Source organism: Microtus ochrogaster, chromosome 8, assembly GCF_000317375.1.
Source record: "Microtus ochrogaster isolate Prairie Vole_2 chromosome 8, MicOch1.0, whole genome shotgun sequence".
Classification (NCBI taxonomy): domain Eukaryota; kingdom Metazoa; phylum Chordata; class Mammalia; order Rodentia; family Cricetidae; genus Microtus; species Microtus ochrogaster.
In genome coordinates, this window is record NC_022015.1 from 9,043,647 (window position 1) to 9,048,769 (window position 5,123).

A 5,123-nucleotide genomic window follows, 5' to 3' on the forward strand; every position below is an offset into this window, starting at 1 on the left:
CTCTCTCTCTCTCTCTCTCTCTCTCTCTCTCTCTCTCTCTCTGCCTACTTACCCTTGATCTTGCTGGCAAGTTCATTCCTTCACTAGCCTCAATGCCTACTTTTTTTGGATTCCAGTGTATACTAAAGACCAGCTGAGACATCCGGCCTTGTGGACTGAAAAACTGTTGCAAGATTCTTGGACCTTCCTTTGGTAGAAATCCATTGTTGGACTATCTGAACTACAGCCTTTAAGTCACTTTAGTTATATGTATGCGTATGTATATATGTATATGTGTTCTATTTATGTGCATATGTGTAAGTGTATGTACTGGTATGTGTGTATACACATACATATAAGCATGTGATGCAAATATGTGCACGTACACATAGACATACATGTTCACACACACACACACACACACACACACACACACACACACACTATGAGTTCTGTTCCTCTAGAGAATCCTGGCAGTCGTGAACTCAGAGGAGAACAGTGAAGGACTCTTCCGTCACCCACTTTCATCAGCTTCTGGCTAAAATCAGATCTGTCTTTCAATAGGAATGAAGGAACAAGTCACAACAGTGACAGTTCAGCAATGACTGTGTCTCTGGCGGAAGTCACAGATAATTATCATGTTACAAGTGTAGATGTTTCAAAATATCACTTACCCATGTCATCATTTCAAAATCAGGAAATCCTTAGAGCCACCAGTAGGTCTTTTTTATTCCATGTGTTAATAACGAGGTCATCTATTACCTTTCACAGACCTAGCATTAAATATTTTGATAGATATGGTTCAGTGCAATCAGTTTCTTTGAAGTGCAATGCATTTTTTTTCTAATAAATCACTAGATTGAGAAGGTATCCATAAACTCTGTATCCACACCTGCCAAATAAGTCCTGGACACGCACACACACACACACACACACACACACACACACACACACACACACAGTCAACAGGTGCACACCAATGATTTTAGAACCCCTAGTTTAAAGGCTGAAGAAACAATAAGGAAGCAGAAGCACAGAGGAGCTAGATCCCAGAGGAATTCCTCAGATCTGCTTCACCCTCCCTCTGCTGTCCATCCCCAGAGGCACAGCCCATCTCCTGGCCCTAGGCTCCCCAAAATGGTTTCTAAAGTGAGAGAACTGGAGCCTCCTTCCTCCAGACACCCGCAGATCGGGAAAGGAACAAGTGTCCCCAAAGGTGCTGTGTCCACCACAGATTCAATCTGAACTCTCCAAAGCGTTGATCGATCAAGGCAGCTCCTGGTGTGGGGCCTTCCCGTTGTCCTTACAGTTCTCTGCAGCTGGGGCATCAGCAGGTTTGCTCCGAACAGAAAGTGTCCCAAGGAGAAAGGAACATAGATAGCTTACATTACAGGAGTCAGTCAGGATTCAAATGCAGTGTGTTTGCTTTCTCATCCAACATCCACACTGAAATTATTATGCAGGACCAGGTGTGGTAGCACACAGCTTTTATCTCAGCACTTGGGAGGCAGAGGCAGGTGGATCTGTACGAGTTTGATGCTGGCATGTTCTACATTGTGAGTTCCAGGCCATCCAGAACTATATAGTGAGACTCTGTTTCTAAAAAACCTAAAAGAAGAATTATGACGTATGCATAAATAAATATATACATATACATGAAAACACATACAAATATGCATGTACACACATGCAGACATACGCACATGTACACATGGATATACATATGTGTATGTGTTCATACAGTGCATGTATGTATTATGGAATACAAATGCGTATATATAAACATGTATAAATTGATACGTACATGCATATGCGTAATGCATGCCCACACACAAATACACATATGTATACATATGTTTACATACATACATATACATGTGTACTTGATCCCTTTAGAGCATGTTCTGCCTGCATTAATTCCAACTAGAAAGGAGCAGTCTCTCAAAGAGCATGCAACACCTCTCAAGGCCACACTCAGACAACAGCTTTTTTCTTTTGATGACACCAGCTTTTTTCCCCCCATGCACATGTAAGTTCCTCTTAGGGCTGAGGACCACTTAGGGAACAGAAGAGAAGCCACAGAAAGAACTGTTTTGATCAGTCCTTTCCAGGGCTTCCCTCAATCCCCATGGGTACCATTATTCCATGGCATTCCTTGAAACAGAAATACAGAAGTCTCAGCTCTGCATTTGGGGCCCTGTAGTTGGAGGTGTCTATCACTCCAGCACTGCACTGGGATATGGTGAATAGTAAATGCATCTTTTTGGTCATGCCTCTTGTTTTAAAGCAATGATCTGATAGATGGAGAGTTCCAAAGCATCAGCCATAACCCAAAGGAAAAGCAGGACTCAGAAAGCATCATCCTGGATGGAGATGTGATTCAGGTGGTAGAATCTTGCACACGTTTGTTCAGGTAGCCACAGATGCTGTGAGTTCATACATGCCACAGCTATGTCACGTCCAGAGGGTAGCATTTCACAACACACTCTCTCATCCTCCAGTTCTTATTAATGTGTTCTTTCCACCACCCCCTTCTGAGATGTACCCAGAGCCTGGGTGGAGAGGGTGGTACAGATGACCCTAAACATAGGGCCAAGCACTCAGCAGTCACTTATTCTTAGAATCTAGATCAATTATGAATCTCTGCATTAACCACTGTCCACTATTAAAAAATCTTCTCTAAGGCTGAAAGCAGCAACAATGGTAGAAATGTAATTATTCAGAAGGCAGTTAGGCACTATGCCCATTTACCAAACAATAGAGGTGGATTCCCCCGAGAGCCTATGACCTCCCCAGCCATGGACTTTTGTCTGGGTTCACGGTACCAGGCATGCATTTCTTCCTGTGGAGTGGGTCTCAAATCCGACCCGAATGCAGTTGGTACCTCCATTACAGCCACGCTGCCACTATTACACCAGTAGGTGTATCATACCTAGCAAGTGTTGCAGCATGCAGAGTCCAGTCTGGATAAGACCACTGATAGCTTGCTTTTCCACACCACACCGTCTGGCACTATGAAAGCCAGCAGCAGGGAGAAGCGTTCCAAATATTTGACGTGCAGTTTAGAGTTAAAAGCAAGTGTAGAAGATATGAAAGTCCAGCAGCTTTGGAGTCTAAAGGCTTTGTTCAACTGCCTGGTCCACAAGCGGGCGGGATTAGGTGAGAAAGAACCACGCCCTTTAACAAACGGTGAACTGCGTTGTCATAATCCAGGAGTGAGGAAAGCCGTTCTCGGTGATTCTTTCATTCGGGAAAGACTTTCATTTTAAACGCCACGCAGGGGAATTCCCAGGAACCCCCACCGTGTTTGTCTTCCAGATGGCTGCTCACGAATACAGATGGGAACTGGGGCACCTAGAGACACATTTGCAAAGGCAAAGCTTTAGGAGCACGCTTTTATGCTAACGTGGTGGCTCACACTTGCAATCCTAGCACTTGGAAGGTTGAGGCAGGAGGATTGTGAGTTCAAAGCCAGACTGAGCTACAAAGCAAAACAAATGGAAACAACCGCCTTTTTTTCTGACCAGATACCTGACAGGAGCAACTTAAGAAAGTGTTGTTTTGGCTCACAGTGCAGTGGCAAGCCCACATGGGCCCGAGGCAGCTGGTCACATCGTATCTGTAGTCGGGAAGCAGAAAGAAATGAATACTTCCACCAACTCATTTTCCCCTTTATATCCAGTCCCAGACTCTGCCCAGGGGATGGTGCCATACTCATTAAGGGTTGGTTATCTCACTTCAATTAACCCGATCTAGAAACTCATGGATGTGCCTAGACTTGTCTCCTAGGTGACTCTAGATCCTGTCAATCAGTGAAAATCAGTGTTAGCTGTCACTGTAGCTCTTCTAGCTCAATGCTGAAAACAAACCCCACTCTCAACAGAGAACTGCCCAGCCCGAGTTGTTCCCAGTTTCCAGTCTAAGAGATGTGTTCTACCAGGAGTTTTGTTTAGGCTTTTCTGCCTTTACTCTCATACATGCAAGCTCTAATCAAATATTTGTTGAGGCCAAACTACAAGTCAAACAATCTTCACTCATAGTTAAAAAGACATATTTGAAGTCATTGCACGAATAATTACTTAGCGGTTCCCGTTCAGGCTGGCAAACTGCACTCAGGGAAGGGAGAACACATGGCGGTAGGGATACCTTGTGTGGCGTGGAGCAAACTGGCCTATGAGGTTGTATTTAGGCTGGCACTGGATGAGTCTAAGGAGACGAAGCCCAAGGCCTTGGTATCATAATAATTCTCAGTTGGGCAACCAGATTCTGGGGTCACCTGGTATTGCTACTTATGAAATCAGAGGCGTGCACTTTTGAGAACATGGATTCTGGATCTAATTTTCTTTGGTTTATGATTGCTTTGGGTGGTTCTTCTGCCTTAGGTTTCTCATCTGTGAAATGGGGTGAAAATTGTCCCTGCCTGATTGACACCCAGAAGAGACTTAATTAAGCAATCTAATTGAGTAACAGAAAATATTCCAGTGGTCCCTGTGACATGGAGGTCAGTGCTATTTGAGCTATGCTGGAGGAAGCTGGTATTTTCAGCCATAATCGGTATTGGGAGCTGGGTGTTGAGAACAAACTGCCAAAGTGGACTATTCTATGGATTTTCGCATTTTCTAAGCAATCTCTGCTTTGTGACATGAATTTGGCCATCTTTGTTTTAAAAGGAACAGGATTTAATGTTGGAAACTGCATTTACATTCTTCCTGCAAAAATTAACAATCAGAGTGGGCTAACTGAAGACAAAGGCGTGGAGGCCATTGTTCGTGGGCACCAGTATTTTTGGACTCACCTCCACACGCTTGATTTCTGGAACCTGGCTAGGTCTGCCCTGATCTTCTCTCCAGTGAGCTTCCTTCCACAGAGAAAGAGGGAGAGGTGTTATTTTTATAACTGCTCTTTAGAACACTCTATTTTTAGAAAAAAATTTGGATAATGAGCTTTAAGGGTAGAAGTACAATAAGACAGAGGCGGATAACCAGGGATGGGGTGAAAGAAGCAAGAGAGAAAGAGAAAATATAAAGGGACATCCAGAAGGACTAGGAAGTGACCATTAAGATCACGTGTCTAGCCGGGCGATGGTGGCGCACGCCTTTAATCCCAGCACACGGGAGGCAGAGGCAGGCGGATCTCTGTGAGTT